A 24,177-nucleotide genomic window follows, 5' to 3' on the forward strand; every position below is an offset into this window, starting at 1 on the left:
ATATTATGAAATTAAATGCTTCTTTATTATAGAGCAAAATACTCTGACATCAAATACAATAATCTCTGAAATATAAGAAATATATACTAAAATAATTTAAAACAAATAGTTTTTATTACTGAGATTTTCATGCATGTAACACATATTAAATTCATCTTCATTTTGAAAAATATTATTAATTGCTTCATATATTTTTATACCTGTGACTTTCCATTTTAATAACAATTTCCAGAAACCAAATCAATATTGTGAATTTTAAGCTCTTGCCATGAAGAAGAGACCACATAAAGAGAAATAATAGCAAGAATAAGTAGTTCTTGCTCTTTAAGAGTGAGGTCTAAGAAGATTAATATAAAAACAAATCCTAAAAACAATTTCTGAAATCAAGGGCAGTTATAACAGGATTATCTTTAAAATAACCAAGACCAAGGAAAGGGCAAGACACTCTTATTCTCTACAGATCAGATTTATTCCTTTTGAGGGTATTTCTTGAGCATTAAAGGATGACTGTCTAATAAGAAACACAAGTAAAGTTTATCCTGGGAAATTACATTTATCTCTAGAATTTCTCCCTGTCCCTCTTATAAAAAAAAAAAAAAAAAAAAAAAAAAACTCAATGAACTCCATGACTCTGACCCTTTCATCCTGACCCCATATTCTTCCTTTTACTGACTGGATATTCCATACTATTCAACACAAATTTTTCTTGTTTACTTCCCTGTGAATAAGTTAACCCTGCTTCCCCTGTTCATCATGTACTACTTAGCACAACCTCTGGCTGACATTGGGTTAAAGTAATAAACACCAATCATCTTATCAGTTATACCTCCCAATTGACAATAATTCATTATTTTGCCATTCCAAAAGGTCTTTTAGATTCTTTTTATTTCCATACAAAAGAAGCAATGTATGTTAATTCTTAAAAAAAAAAAAGAATAAAAAGAGCCTAAGAGGCTGTGTTAATCAGCTTTTTATTGCTGTGATCCAAAGATGATAAGAAAAACTTAGGGGAGGAAAAGTGGTTTTGGCTCATGGTTTCACACAAGTCAATGAACAGGATGTAGCCTGGTTTGGAAAAAAAAAAAAAAAAGGATGTTGGATCACTATCTTTACATTGGTGGTTCTTTTTCCTCTGTCATGTTCTATTTTCTTGGGAGAGGAAATTTCTAAGTTCAAATTTGCTAGCTTAGACACAGATTTCTATAAAAACTTAGAGGTGGGAAAAGATATCTGTGAAGTACCTGGTTGTGAGTTGTTGCCTAGTCTAATAAGACTGTAATGTTCTTAATTTAGGTTCTTTAATATTTGTTCTTTCTTGATGCTGTGTATTTTTTTCAGAAGGAGCTCTTTGTTTCATTGATACTTTACATTGTTATTTTAGTTTTAATTTCTTTAAGTTCAGCTTTAATTTTTATTATATTTTTTTCTTCTAGTAGTTTTGGGATTGGTCTTTTGTTGTTGTTATTTTTTAAGACCTTGAACTGCATTATTATTTTTTTTAATTTGAGGTACAATTTCTCTGTTTTGTTATATAGGTATTCATACTTATAAGCTTCCTCTTATAACAGTTATTGTTCTATCCTAGAGTTTCTGACATATGGTGTTTCCATTTTTTAATTTTATTCTAAGTAGTTTTAATTTCCACTTTTATTTTTAAGTGACCCACTCATCATTCAGAAGTGTTCAGTCTCCACATATTTCTAGTTTCTGTAAAGTTTCCTGTTGATTTCTAATTTTATTCCATTATGATCTGAAAACTGTAAAGAAACCTGCTATAACTTGTTTCATATATGGTCAATTTGGGAAAAAGTTGCATGAACAGATGAAAAAGCATTCAGTTTTTGTTGAGTAAAATATTCTGTAGATGTCTATTAAGTCCAATCTATCTATAATAAAGTTTAAATCTGATGTGTCTTTCTTGATATTATATCTGAATGACTTATTAATGTGAGTGGTATATTGATGTTCATTTCTATGATTGTATTGGGGTCAATCAATGTCTTTATGTCAAGTAATGCTTGTTTTAGGATATTGGTCACACCAAGTTCAGGACACAGATACTTAAAATCATTATTATTTCTTTTCCTTTACTAACATGAAATGATTTTCTTCTTTTCTGACAGATTTTGGTTTTAAGCCTGCTTTTTCAAATATGAGAGTAGCTACTCCTGACTGCTTTTGGATTTTATCTATTTGAAATACCATGTTCCATGTTTTCACTATTAGTCTGTGAATGTTTTATTTTTCAGATGTGTTTCTTGGAGACAACATGAAATTAGGTCTTGGTTTCTAATCCAATCTGCAGTTTATGCCTTTAACTAGGGAATTAGAATCATTTGAATTCAGTGTTTTATAGATATACATGTCTCCATCTGAGTGGGTATATCTTTGCATTAAAGTATCACTCAGTTTGTTCACAGTGATACTGTCTGTGTCTCATGCCAGTTTAAGATGAGATAATCATTATCAGTAACTACAACCTCTTGAAAGCAAATCATATACAAATAGAAAGTAAAAATTATTTGAAAATATTCTCTATAATTTCAGGAATCCAAAAATGGAAAACAGGAGTAATACTGCGCAAATTATTGAAAATTTAAGTATATTAGTAAATGAAGTTAACATTAAACTATATAGAACTTGAAAAGGGAAATAATATGTAAAACATATGTAATTTTTTTTTAAAAAAGGTTTAGAGTGGCACTGAAGAGAGAGAAGAAAAAGCAAAAAGAGAAAAGGGAAAAAGCAGAGTGTAAAAAGACAAACAAGAAAAATAAAGAATAAATTCTATTAACACATTAAAACATAAAATAAAAAAGAAAAACTTAAAATTGGATTAAAGTACATGATGTCCAACAATGGGGGGAAACCTATTAAATAAACTCAGAAGACACTACTAGTGGGAATCCGAATCCAGCAATGAAGACCCTAATTACTCTTTCCAAGGATTTTGTGTTGGAGATAATTTTTACCAGTCATTCCAAGTTTAGATCTGACTGATGTTGCAAAGTACAGTGAAAGCACAACCTTCAAATCATGACCTCTGAACTCTGTGCGTGGAGATGGTGACCTTACCAGTCATCTCTGTGCTGGACTGGGGAGCTGTACATTCAGTTTTTCTACTATCTAGTTCAGTGTGTACCTTCAAAAATTGCACAGAATTCAAGCCTCACCCTGTCCATCTTTGACCTGAACTCAGGAAGCTCTGGTCGACCATGAAATGCCTAGGTTCCTAGGAGCTCTCTGGAGGGTCTGAGGGAATTGTTGTAGATTGTGTCTGGCCCAGTAGCCAGATCTCTTATTGGCTCAGAGGGTGGCTCTGTGTGCTCAGTGGGAAGAACTTCACAGGGGGCTGTCAGTGATGATTTCACCCCACTCTTCTCTAGTGGGATCATGGTGGTTCTAAAGGTTTTATGATGAATCCCAGTATTTGGTTTACTCCTACTTGGACAAATTAAACTGTGCCAAGAAGCAGTGGGTGTGTCCTCCCTCAGAGTTCCCAGTGCATGATAATGGCATTTCTCCCACACAGTTTCAGCACCCCACCTGCTCCTCTCTGCCCACTTTTCTCAGTTCCATCACATCAGCTGACGAGCTGGGCTCATCAGCTTTGGTCTCTCAGTGATCCCACTACATTAGCTAATTAGATGGCCTTATTGAAATGCATCCCCTTCAAAAATATTTACAGGTATCTCTAGCTAGGATAAAGCTTAGAAATTTGATCCTTTTAAGAGCTTCCAGGTTAAGTGTGGTCTTTACAAAATGACAGCCTGCCACAGTTTTCCACCAACAGGATGAGAAAAGTGGATTACTTCTCCTACATCAGTGCATTTTGCGCTACTTCCCTCACCTAATTCAATCTGAGTTCTTTTCTACCACTATTTCCAAGACAAGCTTGTCACCTTTCCCGGACATTCTGTCTCTGTTTGTCACCCCTCTCCCCAGACCTGCTCCATTGCTTCAGCTGCAGATTCAGGGCTGATGAATTCTTTCTTGCTTTTGTTCTAGTAACTAGAATACCTGAGTCTCTCCAAATCTCTGACGGGGCCAATTTTTTGCTGCAGTGTATTCCCTCTGTCACCCACAATGCTGAAAACCTATATTCTTCCTGTTTAAATTTCAATCTGCAGAGAGGCTGGAGTCTGTAGCATGCTTCTACTCAACCATCTTTATCTCTCTTTCAGAACATAGTATTTTACAATGGCATTTTCTCAATTTAAAGTTTGCCAGTGTCTATCCATATAAGGGATTAAATATACACTATTTCACTTAAACCATAAGAACAGAGCCATCAAATAGAAACATTGACATGCATGGCTTGGCTTTCCCCATATGAGACAGATGCTGAAACATTGCTCCTTGTTTCAATCTTAATGGGACTATAGAACCTATAAAACCTCCCACAGGAGGGCAGTGAGGGAAAGAAAAGGGTAGTGAGAGAGTTCTAGAGAGAGCCCAATCTGTATTCCCTGTAGATGTGAGCCTATATGATAGTGAATGGTACTTAACTACTTGTTTGGAGGTTAGGAAAAAGGGACTTAGTTTTTGTGGTACATAAATATTGGAAAGAATGGAGTGACTAAATTCTGGAACCCAAGTCTCCATGCTGTTCACTCTGGTCTTTTCTGAGTTAGAGGAGGCCTGAATTGTTCCAGTGTTCATAACTGAAGAAGTCCAGAATCTAAAAGAGGCAGGAGTATCAGGTTTTGCAAGTGACCTCTGGAAAAGATTGAAAGAAGTCTCACTAGCAGATTGTTGAGCACTCTTGGTTGCACTCTATTGAATCTTATTAGTGGGACAAGTAACTAGAGCAAGCTGAAGATGACCCAACGGAAATCACATTCCCACACTTTCTGTTTGGTGTCTGAGCTACCACCCAGAGAGAACAAATCCCTGAGGTCAACGAATCCCCTCTGTTGGTAGTTACCACCAACATTAAAAAAATCTCTGCCTTTATCATCCCACCTTTCCCATATCCAAACAGTGGAAGTTGGAAGTGACCTACCCAGTAGAAGCATTGACTGAGAACTATATATCCTATTCTATCTGCTACAGTCCTGTGTCACAAGGAGTAAAAGATCAGATCACACTCTTTTTCTTCACTTATGTACCTTGTCCACAAATCACGTCTGTGCATGATTACATTTCATAAATTTCATATAAGTTGAGATAAATCAGGAGAACAGAAAGGAATTTATACATAAGAAACAATATTATGGGGCTGGGGTTGTGGCTCAGCAGGTGGGTACTCACCTAGCACTTGTGAGGCCCTGGGTTTGGTCCTCAGCACCACATAAAAATAAATAAATAAAATAAAGATATTGTGTCCACAAATAAATAAATGAATAAATATTTTTAAAAAGGCACAGCATTACACAGAAACAATTTTTTTGTAGTTTTGGAGTGTAGACTTATTCATGTTAATAATTGTTGGATCTCTCTAACATTCCAACTCTAGAAAAATATTCATATTTTAAAATCCACCTAGAAAATTATTCACTTTAACTAATTTTCATGTTACAGTGCTGGAATTACACATGTAACATCTATTTTAATATCCTTGCAAAACTGTTTCTCCCTCTTTTTTTTCTACAATAAAAGAAGAATATTTTTCTACCTACATATTTGATATCTCCTTTTAAAGATCCTGCCATTACTGCTTACTCAATAATCATAATTCAAATCCTAACCTTCATATTGTTTCCACCTCCTGTCTTCCTGGAATCACTTTTCAATCTATTTTTTCATTTCTGTGGGTAGTATTGCAATTGCAGCATTGGCTCAAGCCATAAAGTCACTTTGACACTTGCATTTCTTTCAATTTCAATAGATAATATATCTGCAATATCTTTTTATGTCCATTTCAAATTTCTTCTATGGTTATGCTTTTTTCAAACTAATGAAATTCAAACATGAAAAATTTATTCATGCTCGTAGAAATCTTCCTCTTAATTTACACAACTTGTAATAGCAATGTTATTTCATTTAAAACATATCTTTTTGGTGTCCAATGCTTTCTACATCTGTGTTTTATGTCAATTACTTTTCTCATTTTATCATGAACTTTTTTACATTCTGTGATAAGTTATCAACAAGCCTTTTGTTACACTTATCTAATTTCTAGTGTATATGTATATACACATATGAATGTATATATATATATATGTATAAATGTATATATATATACACATATATATGTGTATATTTATATATAAAATATTTTAGTTAGTCCAGTTATTTTTTTATTCTCTTTTTCTTTCCATTCATAAATGTTCTATTTATTAGCTCTTCTGCTTTCTATTCTGGACCATGGCACATTCATCTCAGACATGCAAATAGTTACCATCTTTCAAAGGGCACAGACAATTTAATGTCTTTATTAAGTCTCATCTGACTGCTTGAGTTTCTACCAAACTCTGCAGAAACACGATACTGTTTTGACATACACTCTGCTGTGATGTTTATCTAAAAAGAACAAATATAAATAAAAATCAGTTGAAAAATAAAGAAACACAATGCTACCTTTTAAGCACAGGATATTCACAAACAATTTTAAACCATGCATAAAATAAATAAAAAGTAAAAATAGAGGAACCAGAGTTTCAACAGGTATAAAAATGACAGGAAGAACCTAGAATTCCTGAAGTGGCAGGACAAATGGGACGAGATTTGAATTGTTAAAAAGCCAAGGAAGTTGGAATCCAGACATTTCATGAGGTCCTCAACCTCCAGTTCAGCTGGTTCTAGTATTACACATAGAATGTACAGTTGATGAGATTGGTGTTGTGTAGTTGAAACAAAGAAAGGATATTGGACTTAACTACAATTGGAACAGCTGCCAGAGGCAGAGTAAAGATCAATGATTTGGAACTGCTGAAATGAAAAAGGAGCAAAGAGGCTACTAGTTTATTATCACCTCATGTAAGAAGAACCTGGCATAGAAAAAATGTGATATACAGAGTCATAGAACTAACATGGCAATATAATATATAGAAAGGAAATTTTGCAGTTCAAATAAAATGATTTTCTAACCAATACAAGTGTCAAGCTTTCAATATACCATGTAAGTTTATGCTGAGTGGTACTGCATGCATATTTGAAATTTTATTCTTGCATATCTCATCAGACAATGATATATATAGTATCTTGATTTATCCCCTATATTTATTAAAGTTTATAACATTATTTTTCAAAAATAACTAGATATTTTATGTTACATAATTGATTGCCAAATGTACTTTAATGGCAGGGAACAACTTATTTTCTGATGATACTGGGGATTGAGCTCAGGGGCACTTGACCACTGAGCAACATCACTAGCCCTATTTTGTATTTTATGTAGAGACAGGGTCTCACTGAGTTCATTAGTACCTTGCTTTTGCTGAGGCTTGGCACTCTCAATCTTCCTCTCAGTCCCCTGAGCTGCTGGGATTATAGGTGTGCCCGGCGTAGAGTACAACTTTAATGCTATTTTATAGGCACTTATGTTCAGTCACTCTTTAAACTACTTCTGTTTTCTAAATTTATGTACACTTTGATGATCCTAATTATAATAGATTAAATGTCCATACAGTCTTATTTTATTTACAACCATTATCAAATTTTAAAAATCAACCAAATAATGTTGTCACCATTTAATCTCCTACCCTTATTCTTGCTTTACCACCTAAACTACAATTGGGAAATTTCACATTTTACATTTGCATATGTTTAGCATTCTTCAGCTTCTGGGGACTGTATACCCATAGAGAATATATAAGTGAAGATGTAGTATTAGATAATTTCAGGCAATAAAACCATATTAATGCTTTAATGAAAGCATTAAATAACTTCACTTAGCACTCTTGCTGTCACAGGGTGATTTAATCATCCTCTAAGAAACTAGGTAAAATTGTCACTTTATTTTATCTTCTCTGGGTAATACAAAATAATCACTTCTAAATTCTTTAATTTTCCCCAAATCAAAGTGGATAAGCCAAGATAAGAATAATGATTGTTTTATATGTAATCATATGTACCTAAGGAGAGAAGAGAATGTGACCAAAAAAAACCCAAAAACAACAACAACAAAGAAAAAACCCTAATGGATTGCTTAGGTAGGGTTCTTCCTGGAAAAAAGCCAAGATATTAAAAAGTTTAAAGGTTATATTGGTTATAGACAGAAGACAATAACTTGTACACTCAGATGGTGTCTACACTCCCCTGCAACAGACAAAGCCCACCTGAAGTCAGTGTAAACACTGAGGAAGAAAACTCCACAACCTGCACCGTACTAGGTCCCAGGGTGGCTAGAGGTAGACTCATTCCCTCAGTGCATTTCCCAAGGAATGGAATGAAAGGAAATTCTTCATTTAAGTTTATTTACCAAGAATTAAGGATTTGAGACATAAAATTCAGGTCCCCATATTAAAAAACAAAAAATATAATTCCCACCACTAAAGTAAACCCCCTCAGGCTCTTGAAGTGTACAATTATTGTTTTAGAATTTTATCAGTCATTATAAAGTTACCACTTCCAACATTCATTGTTTTTTCATAAACTTTTATTTGTTTGTTTGCCAAATGGTAGTGTTATATTTTTAGTTACACTGAATTTACACATGGCCAATATACTTGTTTTGGTCAGTAGAATGTGAGCACAAGTGGACTCATTTACTTTTGGGCAGAAACATTAAATGTTTTCTTTTGCCATTGGATATGACTCACAACTTCTCTTCCATTAAAACCAGTATAACAGGTGACATGACAAAGGGACTGTGACAATAATGCACAATCACATCTGGTGGACAGACAGGAGGAGGTAGAATTTAAACATTGCCTTCTTGCTAACTCTGTGGACTTTTTAAAAATTAGCATAATGTAGTTATTCTTATTGATATCACAATAAAAATTCCCAAGTTCTTTGAAGAAAATATCTAATAAAAAACAAGTATCAAAGTAAATAAAGAAGAAAACTATTAGAGGAAAAGAAGCATTATGATAGAAAGTTTGGAAATAAAATTAAAAAAAAATTGATGACAAGTGTCTCCAGAAAAAGTGAAAATCAGAGAAGAAATATGCCACACAGTACAAAGTACAAGTTGAGAAAATTCTCCATAGAACAGAATATATATATATATATATATATATATATATATTTAAATATAAAAGTAAAAATATAAATAGCAACATTCTCCAGCATCCGAATGTAAATTACAGAATGCAACAAAAAAGGAAACCTGTGGAAGTAAAATAAACAAAAATTTAATAAATTAAAATATAAAAATTTCTGTTTTGAGACAAAGTGATATTTGAAAAGAAATAGTTCAAGAAAGAGAAAGCAAAAATTTACAACTTCTTATCAATATACATTATTGTGAAATTTTAAAAGGCAGGATAAGGTGGTTTTAAAAGGATCAGGAATCAAAATGGCTTAATACTTCTTAAAACCAAAACAGGAACTTAGACTGAAGAGGAAAAGTAAACCTTTATAATTCAGAGAGGATATTATTACTATGAAGTGTCTCTGCCACTCATCCAAAGGTATCAAATATTTGATCACTTGAGTTTCTCTACATTAGATACTTCACCAACACTAGTGTGAACTCTTTCAAGAAGCTTCTGAAGAATGTATTCCACCAAATTAAAGAAGAAAATAAAGCAGGAGGAAGGTAAAGAATCCTATAATTGTAAATAAGTGACCTTTTGTAATACAGAGACCAATAAAATTTCAGAATAATGGACAATTAAAATGCTCAGGAGGATAACAGGCCACAACAAGGGAGGCAAGAGATGTATTTTGAGGACAGATTTTTTAAAAGGAAGAAGGATATAGGGCAAAGATAAAAAAATAGTTAGTTTAGTCTTTTATGTCTTTGACAATAATAGCCAAATTTTTACCTCTATCAGTGTTTGAAATTAATTCCCAAGTACATAAAAGTAACATTTCAAAGAAATAAGTCAATTATGATCTTTAATGAGGACAACACAAATCAATGAAGACAATGTACTCATAGCATACTCTGTGGTTTAGATTTGGAATGTTTACTAAGACTAAATAATACAGTAATTGGATATTGGTATTTAAAAAGGATTAAATTTTATTGAAAAATTATGAATATGGAAGCAAATATTAAGTATGCAAGCAACAAGGGATTTAAAATATCTTAAATCTCATTACTTTTTAACATTGACGTATAACATATAAACATGCAAAGGAAAACAAGAAATGATAGTGAATTTAGAAATACTGAAATAAATAGTAGAAAAAGAAAGTTAATGATTTGAAAGTTGTTGACTGTACGCAGAATAAATTTAGAATTGGAAAAGATAAAAGAGAATGATTGATGCTTATAATTTTAGGCCAAGAAGTATTCTTTATTCTTCAAACTGTGAAGTACATTTCTGAATCAAAGCAATATATGATAACAAAAATAAATGCATGCTTTAATATATTATTGTATTTTTATGAATATACTAATGAATAAATATGTATTTATTATTATTATTTTCTTGGGAAGTGTTATGAATGAATATGAATGAAATTTTCAAATGTCATTTTCCCCAACTTCTTGCTTCTTTTCTGTATCTAGTGACTGACTATTTATTGTGGACATTTGAAGATCTGGCTCCTTCATCCAACATACCATGTCTCTGAAAGGCCAATCAGTTTTCAATATCCCTAAAGTTTCTGCTGAAATTTTTACATGTACTGAATTGCAGTCCAGCTTCTTCTTCTGCCCAATTATGATTTCTTTATTTCTCAACAAATGTTGAGATACTTTTTTATTAGAGTAGATGCTTCCTTGAGATACTTATTTAGTAACAGGCTCAAAACTGGTCTGAAAAAGCATACACTATGATAGGATGTTGGTGATGAGTTACCACCTGAAGGCTGAGTACTGAGGATCCCATTTCTGGTCATTCAAGCATAGATAGCCCTTGTCCCTGACATGAGTTAGCACTATATTTTCTTGAAGTTTTAATAGTGGTAAAATGTGATGTTATACCACTGGAAAAAAATGCACTAGCAATTGTACTATATCAATTATTATTTGTGATGTATATGAAAGAGTAATAGGTAAAGACATAACAATGAAAAGCTTTCCATTATGTCAAAGACAATAAAAGCTTAAAGAAGTTTAATCATTAGTGCAAGTCTTTACATAATAACAGGAAAATTAACAGCTTCTTAAAAGATATTCATATAATATAGTAAGAGAATAAATTTCAATATAACATAAGAGTAACTAGGTTCCAAAAAAGTTTAAATTTTCACCATAAATTTATACTTTATGATTAAGTCCAGGACTTACATAAAAATGAGACTGTATGGTAATAGATAGAGACATTTGTTTAATACATTTAATATTCTTGAATTCCTAGATTTTCTCAAAACTTCTGTATCTAAAGAAAGAGCTCAAAACTTTCTGAAGCAAAACGGTCCTCCTTTAATTGAAGAAAATGCAGAGTTCTTTACTCTGTGGGTCAAAATATAATCTCCTCAAAATGTTTCTATGTTTGGGACTGTAACAACTATAATTATAATTAAAAACATAATCTGTCTATTAAATTGAAATTTTTATTAAGATCAAAGCGGTCCTTAAGGAGATATAAATATACAGATTTTACGAAATATACAACCCAGGAATGGGCCTGAGATACAGGCAATCAGGTTCATTCTATGTCTTTTAAAACCTGGGGAAATTTTACTAAGATATAAGAAAGTATTTTTAATGTTTTCACCAAAAGAAATGATAATTTTTGAGGATATATCTATGCTTAATTTTATTTAACCACTATAAAGCATCTACATGTATTAAAACATCACATGGTACTTCAAAAATTTCACCATTTTTTTGTTTTATGAAAAATTTAAAATTTTTAATTTTTAAAATCTTGAGGAAAGTGATGATCCATTCTAAATAGAGCAGAAATATGAAATTTTCCAATGAAAATATTAAAAATATGGATCAAAATATCTAGACAATAAGACATGAAGGTGGATTACATTATGTAAGTTTGGACCACTCACTAGTTGACTATTCCTGCAGGAAAGTCTAGATGATACTCCAATGATCAAATTAAAGAGATATTGAGAAGTTCCCCAACATTATTTAGAAGTTCAGTGATCAATGTGCAACTGGGTTCATTGCCTATACATTACATTCTGTAAATTACATATTAATATATTTATATCAATACCTCTTTAATCAAATTTTTGTATGCTCCATTTTTCCTTAATTATAATTCTGAACTATATTTGTTCTGCATCTTACATATTCTTGTTGACTAGACATGAAAATCTTTGAGGGACAGAGTTAGGAGATTGCAGTTCAGAAATTCACTTACTAATGGCAAATAAGATGAATCAATACTTAAATTATAATGGGATAATCAAGGACAAAATCATCACAGTGACAGGGTAGCCAAGGATACTGTCTTCCAGAAAACCAGTAGAGAGAATTAATTGAAAAGCAATATCTCTAAAGGAAAGGGATCATCCATATAACCATCACTTTTGGTGATCAAGATATTATGTAGAACCACACCATTAAAAAGTCACTGTCTCTTGCCTAACTTCCATATTTCAGACAGTTTTTAGACCAATAATATTTTGTGCCCTTGATTAATAGTCCTACAGCTTTATGGTAAGCATACATAGTAATCATCTCCTCAGTTCTTCTCAATGGGATATAAGGCCATTTTCTTGTGTTATTTTTCTAACCCATAAATAAGCTGTGATGAAGTTGTCATGTTTGAGTGAGGCCCAGTGTAGTAAAGGATTCGAGGTCAAGTTTGTACAACAGTAAAATGATATTAGATGTATCCATATTGGCAAAATATGCTTTGTGGAATTTAATACAATCTCAGTTGGTAATCCCAGTCACCTATAATGCTAAGCAATGTTGTGTTGTTTGACACATATTTATCCATTTAAATATTAGTTTCTATTTTGTTCTGACAAACCATGTTTGACCTTGTCAATGTTGAACTAATATGCAGTGACCCACCCATACTGAGTTGGGTTCAATTAAACACCAAAATCATATGATGCTTGCCGAGCTGCCACCATCATTGTAAGAAGAAAGGGATATAAACAGGCTAAGGCATGAACAAGGCCTCAGGGATCAGGATCTGTCTCAGTCCTCCATGCTGTCTCCACTGATGCACCTGTGGTCCTTCATCAACTTATTATTACATATGCATATATACATATGGAAAAAAATCCATGTGGATTAGTTAATAAAGGGAAAAATGATTGAACTTGGTTGATAATCAATTGGTTTAGCGTGTGGTTGCTTGACAAAAAATAAATTAATGCTGCACAACACCTCCAGTTAAAAGCATCCCTGAAGCCAGGTGTACTGGTGGGAGGATTATGGGTTCAAAAAACTGTGGTCTCATAGATAGTGACAAATTATTTGAGGAATTTGTTAGGGGAGTAGAACAAGAAATACTGGATGACTGGGTCAACAAGTGTTAAGAAGAAGGATGATGATGGTCCAATGGGTGTGAGCACCAAGTAAGAAAGTGTTTCATAAAGCAGCCTTATAATTCATACTGAATGCATTTGCTGGATGCTGTGGTGTGAGCTTCTCAGCACTGTACTTGCTTGGGTGCTATAGTAAACATCTTTTACCTTTCAGATCTTTCCACAAAATGTTCCTACCTGATAAGAACTAAATGACAGCTAGTGATTAGTCAATTGAGAGGTAAATAAAGGTCAATCTTAATGTCCATCTTGACTAATCCTGAAGCACCACCCTAGAACTCAGAACTTCCTGTGGTTCTGAGGAAACTTTTCCTGGAATGTAATCTATATTATTTAGTGGGCTCCAGAGAAATTAAACCAATATGGTGTAGATCTATCTATCTAAAGAGATATTAAACATAAGGAATTGGCTCACATTGTTACCATCAGGAGTCAGGAATCAGGTTCGTGTTCCACAGAGTCCAAGAATGAACACCATGAACACCACAGCTGAGGGAAGAAGCAAGGAAGGAATATTAAACATTAAAAAAAAAGAAAGTGAAGAAAAGATTCAGAGCTCCCAGCTCAGCATGCCTGATAGGGGCAACAGTGCACTTTAAGTCTTACCATGTTACTCCTTTCAAAGGCACATCAAAAGAAGTTGATAAGCTCCTTGTGCTTTTTTTTTTTTTTTTGATATTTCAATTGTCCCGCAGGCCAGATTATGGATTATACAGTCACTTTCAGCAAGATGGAGATTTACATCCTTTCTGAGAAACAGAAGTTATTTTGTAACTTGTTGATGCTTGTTAAAAAGTCTGACCTCTTATCAACCTTTACTCCCCTTCCCTACTTTCCAATGTCTATCCTTTTCTATTTTAACATGATTACTGAGGTTGAAAACTGCTACCATCTGCAGATGGCAAGCTGAAGACCAAGAAGAATCAATCTGTTAGGTGGAATTTGGAAGCAGGAAAAGAATGGTATCTCAAGCAAAGAGGGGCAGGGGAGAGTTCCTTCTTCCTCAGCCTTTTGTCATTCTTCTAGTCAGATTGAATGACAATGATTCACATTGGAGAGAACAAATTACTTTACTCAGTCTGATGATTCACATGTTATTCTCACCTATTATTTTCATCACAAAAAGAGTCAGAATGCCCCAAAATATAATGGCCCACTCCAGTTAACATATATATTAAACCATTACAAGATCGCACCCCAACTTTCCTTATGCTTAGCTCAATTTGGTCCCTCCTCTTAGACCTGTTGATGCAAAAACATTTCTCAGATCCTTCCCCCATGGTAATTCTTATCTCAGAGTCAGCTTCCAGTCAAGCCATCTTGAAATTACCAACAAATCTAACTAGTGAAAATATTGCAAATAGGAAGCAAATCTACTAGCCCAATTTTTGCTCTAAGTATTTAATTCTCTTACAATACAATTATAGCAAGCAAATCTGGTTTCCAACTATTTATTTATGATTGCATCTATGTATCTCCTCTCAATTCATTTGTCCTTCCCTTTCTTCCTCAAAAAGGATGTTTGCACAATGGGGATTATAAAATTACCCTAGAAGAGTTATTTTAGTATGGCATTGCCATGGACAGGTAGAACTACAAGGAAACAAATCACATTGTATATTGTCACTAACATATTTTGTTTTTATTTTTTCGTGTTTACTATTTGAAAATGATCATGTCAATAGTCCACAGACCAGTTGTTCTCAAAGTGTGGGGAGCATCAGTATGATTTACTAACTTGTAAATGCAGACCATTAAGGACTGCTCTAAAAATACTGAATCAGTAAATTCCAAGAATGGTGACTACAAATCCTGATTGATTGATAATGAATGTCAATCAATTTAGTCAACTTAAAATTATTTTTTAACTGGTACATTATAATTATGTGCAATAGTGAGATTCATTGTGCCATATTTTTACATGAATGTAGCAGAATTTGATCAATTACATTCCCCAGTACTTTCCTTTCCTTCCTTTCCTGTCTTGTGATCTGATTGCTCCACTATACTCATCTCTCTTTTATTATTAATTTACTTAGTACATCATGATTATATGTATGCATCTGCATATGTAAATGTATGTATATTATATATATAATTGTTCACTGTGTGTGTGTGTGTGTGCGCGCGCGCGTGTGTGTGTAGCATAATTTGGTAGCTTTTATGGTTTAGATATTGGGTGTTGCCCAAAAGCTCATGTGTGAGACAATACCAGAAGAATTAGAAACATAATGATAGGCTTATAAAAACCTTAATCCAATCAGTTCATTAATCTGATTGAATTAATCTGAGTGATAACAGAAGGCAGGTAGGGCATAGCTAGAGGAGGTGGGTCATTGGGAGCATGGCATCCATGGTATATTTTGTATCTGGTGAGTTTCTCCCTGCATTCTGATTATCATGTGAGCTACTTCCGTCTGTCACACTCTTCTGCCATGATGTTCTACCTCACTTTTAGTCCTGAGGAATTGAGCTGACCTTCTATGGACTGAGATCTCTAAAACCATGAGCTCTCAAAGTTTTCCTCCTTAAAATTGTTTTTGTCAGGTCTTTTGGTCACAGCAATGTAAAAGATGATGAAAACAGTAGCCAATCTGTACTTTAAAAAGCCCTCCATATGAATGTGCTTTTATAAGTCAATATACTATTTGAAAGTGTGCTTATATCAGTGATATCAAATTTTATTATTCCTGATAAAATGACATGTTTTCACATTATTCATTATTATTATTATTTTATTACTCCACTAACCTGCTTTTCCTTACCAAGGTAGAAAAATATTAAATTTTAATTTTTAATTTATCTATACAATTTTATAACTCTAGATAAATCATGAATCTAAAAGAATACCCTTAATTCGTGTGCAACATGAAACTTACTTTTCTGAACAAAAGCTATATAAAAATATTACAGCATGGTATCATTGAAAACATTAGTGGAGGTTATTCCAATACTTTGCAAAAAATTTTTGTTATATTTGTTTTTTTCCTCACTATATTATTAGCTAGTTATATAGCAACTATTTTTTCCTAGTTTCTAAAAATAAATATAATTATATTCATGTACAAAAACATACTTTCAAATTGTATATTGACTTACAAAAGCACAGTAACACTAATTAGAAGAAAACAATTTAAATTTTTAGTTTAGTAATTTAAGTATCTTTGAAATAAAATTGGAACAAAAATAGCTTATAGAGAAATTGGGTTTGCAAACAATGAAATCATGTTTCATTTCACAAGCCTGATCCTGGGTTAATACTGTATAAAACCACCAACACAAAGGCAGGAAAAAAATCAACTTTATTATCCACTGGGAAAAATTCATGCTGTGTTACATCAAGACAAGCTGCTACTGCTGCATAGTAATTGGCAGCCAATAGTGGGATCCCACTGTGAATAATCCTTGTTATTTTAGTTACACCTAACTGAGCTTCAAATTATAAAAAAAAAATTAATAAATATTATCATTTTTTAAATGGCCTTATTGAATCATTACACTATTTTGTTTTTTATTACTATAAATATTATAGAATAAACCATATTTTTTATTTCCCTTTTCAGAATGCATTTGGAACTTATATTGCAAGAATCACTTCCAATTCTAATCACACCTACACACATGTTCTGATACCTGAGTAGGGAATTGCTTAAAAAAATCTTTTTACTTTCACAAATTATTGCTTCATATTTTGAAGTATATTTATATACTTTCACTTGCCATTTTGTCCAATTAAAAAGTCAACCACTTTTATGTTAAAACTGTATTTTTGATATTTTTTCTCCAATGGTTGACTCTTGTTTATTTAGAAAGAACACTGCTTGCATGAAAATGAATTTGTGAAAAGGTAAGTTTGTTTGCATTCTCTCCAAAATTATTTAATTATTGAACAATAGGCAACCTTATTAGGGGAAGATGACAGAATTCAAAGGTTCTAAAATTTTCTCCCAGGAATGAATTAATCTAAATAAAGAAAACAATAATGATGAGAAGGGCCATCATCATGATCCTAGGAGAGTTCCAGAAAGACTGTAGTGTAATGGTGTCATATCTTCTGGTGTTGTGAAGCAAAAGGCATGTCAAATGTTGGATTTCACTTCTGACCAATGTATGCAGGTTTATAGAATTCACTACCCTAAATAAGACTTCCAGGTGTGCACACAGATTTATGAAAAAGGCTGAAAAGATAAACAGTGCTGAAATAATTATAAATATGCAAACATTGCTTAACCCCAAAGACAATATTGCATGACTCATATATTCTCTCTCATCTCAAAACATAATTGTTAGCTGTTAGTTATCCATTTGTTTTATAGTAACAAGAACAATCGAGGGCTGGGGATGTGGCTCAAGTGGTAGCGTGCTCACCTGGCATGCGCAGGGCACTGGGTTCGATCCTCAGCACCACGTACAAATAAAGATGTTGTGTCCTCCGAGAACTATATATATATATATATATATATATATATATATATATATATATAAATTCTCTCTCTCTCTCTCTCTCTCTCTCTCTCTCAAAAAAAGAACAATTGATGTTAATTGATGTTAAAACTTACTGAACTTTCGAACTAGAAAAACTGTATATATTAGAAAATAAACATCTGACTGAGAATATAGCATATTCCTAGTTTTGATGATTATACTAAATATTTAGAATATCCATTATTTTGCATAAAAGTATAATTCAAAATTCAAAGCACAGTCATAAAACTACACTTTATATTGGTTTGAAGATGTGACCCTTCTATTGCTATTAAGGGATTTCCCAATTATTCTGTAATTTGACAGCTAAGTTTACAGTGTTTTGTTATTAAAAGAATACTTAGCTAGATTTTTTATGAAAAAAACTGTAATCAGCAGTGATCGTTATTAGAATACAGTGCAGATGATGTAATTGCTTTTTTGAAACAGATATTTTTCTAATAGGCACCAGACAATCTGATTCATCATTTTATTAATTAAGTGAACACAGACACTTCTTAACAAAATTAGAAATGTAAAGGGCTTTTCAGGTTGTTTTCATAGTGTTGTTTTCATAGTCAGCCTTCTGCTACTGTAACAAATACCTGAGAAAATCAGCTTAAAATGAAGAGAAGCTTTTTTGGATCCTGGTTTTGGAAGTTTTAGTTTTACTCCATGGTCAGTTGGCCCAGTTTCCTTTGGGCCTGTGGTGGGTAGCACATTATGGCAAGCACATATGGTACAGGAATCCCATCTACTTCCTGTCCAGTAAATAAAAGAAAGAGAAAAAAAGATACTGGTTCTCCATAATTCCCTTCTAGAGGACGCCCCTAATGATATAAAGCCACTCATAGACCACCAACTCTTAAAAGTTTTTGCCACTTTCTAATATTCTAGGCATTAACATGTGGGGCTTTGAGGATACTCCAGAACAGAACTATAGCAGAGTATAAACATTCCCCCTCCCCCCAGGATCTCTGCCTTACACAGTTCTCTCATCTGGGCACTTAAAAAACTATTGTCTTCCCCTGGCGTAATGGCACAAGTTTGTAATCAAAATAGCTAGGGAGGCTGAGGCAGGAGAAACACAAGTTCAAATCCAGCTTCAGCAAATTAGTGAGGCCATGAGCAATTCAGTGAGACCCTGTTTCTAAATAAAATATAAAAAAGCGCTTCAGATGTGTCTCAGGTAAGCACCCTTGAGTTCAGTCCCCAGTATCAAAAATAAGAAAAAAAAAAAATGAGCCCTGAGCCTTTAAGCTGCTTCTTTATCCACTGTCACCTCCATGGATAGAGGAAACTTTTCACACTTTTTCTGAGATTATCATATTTCTTATTGTATTTATTATTTCTAAATCCTTGTTTTCCTTCGAATCTAAAATATATTCTGACTCTCTGGTGTCATGTTCAGTTTAGGATTTGGAGATTTATCTTGCTGTGAATAATCTTGAGACTGCACTGCTGTTCTAAATGTAAGTAGAGGTGATTATATGTATTTCCACCCATAAGCACTTTTCTTTCCTGAGTAGCTTCAGAGGGCACTATGGATCTTGTGTCCTAGTAATCTTTCTCTAGTCTTCACAAGATGTCAATCCTGAATCAAATGTATTAGATCATCATTCTAAACCAGTAACCATAAGTAAATACAATTATTTTCATAAATAAATTGGTTATGTTCTGTCACAAGGGATGATGGTAACACAGGCTACAAAGAAGTCATTAAAATACTTAGAATCCTAAATTGGGCAAATAATTTTAATAACCACAATTGTAAAATATCTTAATATACTTGAATGATTTCTGTTTTGAAAGCAACACAGATACTCTGTGAAACTTTCTGTATCTCAGCAGAAAGCAAAAACTTTGATGGATTTTTGTGTGGAAAAAAAAAAAAAATATATATATATATATATATATATATATATATATATATATATTATGTATAATAAAAGTAAGCATATTTTGTTGTTCAAATATTTTAAAATACTATCATTTTTTTAATTCAGTTATTTTACTTTTTATTTTAAACTGATATATGAAGTATTAAAATATTACATGTTAATGGGTTACATGTTATGATTTGATGCATGTTTTATTCATAAAATGTTTGAGTCAAGTTCATCCTGTATTTCTCCTCATATATCATTTCTTCATGGTGAAAACTTTCAAAATCCTTTCTTTAGCATTTTTGTTAGCCATAGTCACCTACTATACCATATCATACCACAACTACTTTATCTTATGTAATAACTTAGTGCCCATTGATCCACACTTCCCCCTTGCTCTACCCGACCTTGTCTTGCCTGCCTCTGTTACCCACCTTTCTAAACTCAACTTCTATGAGATAACTGTTTTAGATTACACATATGAATTGTGAGGTACTTATCTTTCTATGTCTGGCTTATTTTACTTGACATAATTATCTCCAGTTTCATACATGTTGTCACAAATGACAATATTTCATTCTTTTTGTGACTAATAATTATTCAATTTTGTACATGTACCACATTTTTTTTAATGTATTCATCAGTTATGGTGGTTGTTTCCATTCCTTAACTACTGTGAACAGTGCTGCAGTGCACATGGGATTATATTTTTAAAACATACTGATTTAATATCCTCTGTATATATGCACAGTAGTTCAATTTCTGGGGGTTATGATAGATCTAGTAATATTTTTGAGGAACCTCCAGATGGTTTTTCCATACTGACTGTATTAACTAACATCTTTATATTGAACTCTTTTGTAGGTATTCTCACCATGGAAATGTGCATGGAAGTTTCCTCTGGTGAGAAAACTCCCTGGGGGTAACAGGCACCATGTTTCCCATGTTGGGAATGCCCAGGAGTTTCTCCTTGAATCTAGTAAGATAACTATATAGGCACACTCTCTAATTTCTATGGTGATGTCCTTGGAGAAAAGGGCTCTGTGTTTTAATTAGCCTGGACTTGATCTCAGCTATCTAGCACTTGGGATTAAAGGAATACTAATCATAATGTAGTCATGGTACTAATGAGCTATGTAACTTTTCAGATAAATAAATGCAGCTGCTTGGAGGAGCAGCCACTTCTTTTCTTGCCTCTGCATCTTGTCTTTGTGTCTCCTTTGATTTTCTTTACATTCTTTCTTACTATATGTATATTTATTTCATCTGAATTTTATTTCTATTGAAAATAAGGCCAGATATTTTGCAATTGCATTTGATTTTTATTATTGTAATCCTATAAAGATTTTATAATACCAATAATTGATAAAGGTAGTTTTCTCTTCTTGTAAATATTACATAAATTTTGTTTATATTATGATTATTCACAATAAATTCTCTCAATATGAAAAATTCCAAGTAGCATTAGATGAGGAGATATTACCTGTTAAATAACAGAAAGTTTTGAATTAAAGCATTATTTCATTTTTTAGCATACTGTCTAAGTCTTCACTGCTGCCATGGCTGAAGAAGCAAGAGAATTTGAAATTTTACTCAGCATAAATGTAAACTTATCAATAAATTAAAATCAAATATTTTCCTAATTCATCACTTAAATATAACCATCTTGTCTTGAAACACGATATTATTCACCAGATAAATGGAAAACATGGTGATAATATTTATTTTTAAAGTTTTAATAAGATTTAGTTTACCATTCACAAAATATAAATTATCATGTCCATAAAATGTCTCACAATATTTATAGACTAAAGAAGTCATAGATTTTACTGTGTTTAGCACATTATTTAGAATTCTAATTAAATGGAAGTGTTTCTAGAATGATGAAGTTATATTCTAAGTAATTTTTTTCTAGAGTAGCAAACATTGCAAAACAAGGACCAGTTATGCCTTGAAGGACTTCCTAGAGGATTATGAAATGAATTACACTCCAAATGCTGGTGAACAAAATTGACTACAATGTTTTCACAAAGAAAAACAATATTAAAACAAAAAGAAAATCAGAGAAAGACAACTGGAAAATTTTTCTTCCATAATAATTTAATATTATTTGGCCATGTGTTGTTGAAAAAATTATCACTAGGTAAAATAAAAGAATATTTTTGCAATTTTTTGTGTGTTTTTTAGTATAGTAACTATAACCAATATGACTTAATTTTAAGATTATATGCATTTTATGTCATTATTGGTTTAATTCAAAGGGTTTTGCATGCATATATACATTCCAAACTCTACATGGACATAGGTTGAATGTAAAAATACATTCATTCAAAAATTACACACTTTAGCCTAAAGTTCACTATGACATGTAGATGCTGACTCATAATAGGCAGAAGTGGGGTGGGAGTTTAGGGAGTGGATGTTCATTGGACTGGATAGGAGGAGTAGGAAGAAAGGGGGATGGGAAAGGAAAAGACAGAAATTAATTAGATATAACTTTCCTATGTTCATATATGAATAACATGATCAATGTAACTTCACATCATGTATAACCACAAGAATGGGAAGTTATACTCCATGTAGTTATGATATGTCAAAGTACATTCCATTGTCATGTATAACTAAAAAGAACAAATAAAAGTGTTTTTAAATAAATTACACACTGTATATTAATATTTTGTCTAGAAATATAATGATGAACAACAAACTTTATCACACATTATTTATTATATTTGTATAAGCAATCCCTTAAGTTGTCCCATTTTGTAATAAATATATGGAACTTTTAATAAAACTTTTCATTCTCTTATATGGTTACTTACCTAGATCTTATAAGAATGGTTACAATACTATGATTATGGGGCAGAAGCATTGTCAGTCTCTTCTTCTTTATGATATAGAGGGATAAAGCTGAGTTAGACAAATTGAGTTGCCAAGTAAAACACTATTTCTAATCATATTGAAAGATAGGCACAGGAACTCCTGAATCATAGTGAGTACTATTTATGTTGTAAATGTTATTACTTGAAAAATCTAAAGAAGATGACTTGGGGACAGAATGATAGAATTCCTCTGTGTAGGCCAAGATTTACATTAGCATAATAAAGTTTAGCAGTCTCTCAGAAATTTCTTACCTCAGCACAACACATTTATAACAAAGTGTTGATAGACCTAGGAATGGATATTCTTTTAGAAATTTCAGCAATTGTCAAATTCCAGACGCAGCAAATGGATTGCAGAATGAAAACTGAGTATAGAATTTTAAGCCTCTAATTTTGAAAATGTCTTATTAATTATTTTTAGACTTCAACAGTTTCATCATTGTCAACAAGAAGTCATAACAAAATTAAATGCAGAGTCGGGATCTTCAACTGAATATAGAATTCATTCAATTCACAAATGAAGCAGAGTTGATTTTAATAAAGCCGGATGGATTACACCTTGATAAACCTTGAGATGGTGAAATAAAGTACTTGCCAATTGGTGGTTCTGAAACTTAGTAAAACCACTAGCCAAGGTATTTTTAAAAATATAGATAGACAAGATCCACCCTACATCTTCTTAGAAGTAAGGCTTAGAAACCTGTAACTAACTATTTTAAAAAAACTGTTAAATTACCTCAGTATAATTAAATGAGCAAGAAATAATAGTGACACATCATAGGCATCTACATGCAGGTGACCAATGAGTCACACCTTGAGGAATGCTTTGTGATCGAAGGCAATTTAAGTTTTTGCAACTCCTCTTTCTAAAGTCTTGTGTTTACTGGGAACCCTAGACACTACCTATTCCTCCATTTATCACACACCCCCTTCTTTATCACCCAGGGTTTCTTGAAGTGTACCTACTGTGTAGAACTTCAGGATAGTTGACATGGATAGTAAAATTGATACACATGTATTATATTTAGAAGATATTTTTGTCTCACATGCAAAGCATAGTAGAATGAATTCTAGAAAGAAGGATGTGAAACACAATAGAGTATCAATTTTTAGATATGTTGAGAGTATTAATAATCCCAAGCAAACACCTCTGATTAGGTTGAAATAGGGAAGCAAAAAGGAGCATTCTATCAGCTTCTATATTAAAATATAGTAACCAATATTCATTATAAGAAGTAACTTAGAAGATACAAGAAGAAAAATGAATGTTTTCTGCCTTTCCATCAGAACTCACTAAACTAAATATTTCAATAAGCTTTCATAAGCAGAAAAATGAATTATGGAAAGTAAGAAATACCTAAATGAATTTGATAAGCCCAAGTATACAAATATTTTAAACCCTCTAAATATTATTTATTATTTGGAATTTATTGACTTTGAATAATTAGTTAATTTCAAGTGAGTTAAAATGT

The sequence above is a fragment of the Marmota monax genome, unplaced genomic scaffold, assembly GCF_021218885.2.
Source record: "Marmota monax isolate L192 unplaced genomic scaffold, Marmota_monax_Labrador192_F-V1.1 WCK01_AAM20220418_F8-fsc00240, whole genome shotgun sequence".
NCBI lineage: Eukaryota > Metazoa > Chordata > Mammalia > Rodentia > Sciuridae > Marmota > Marmota monax.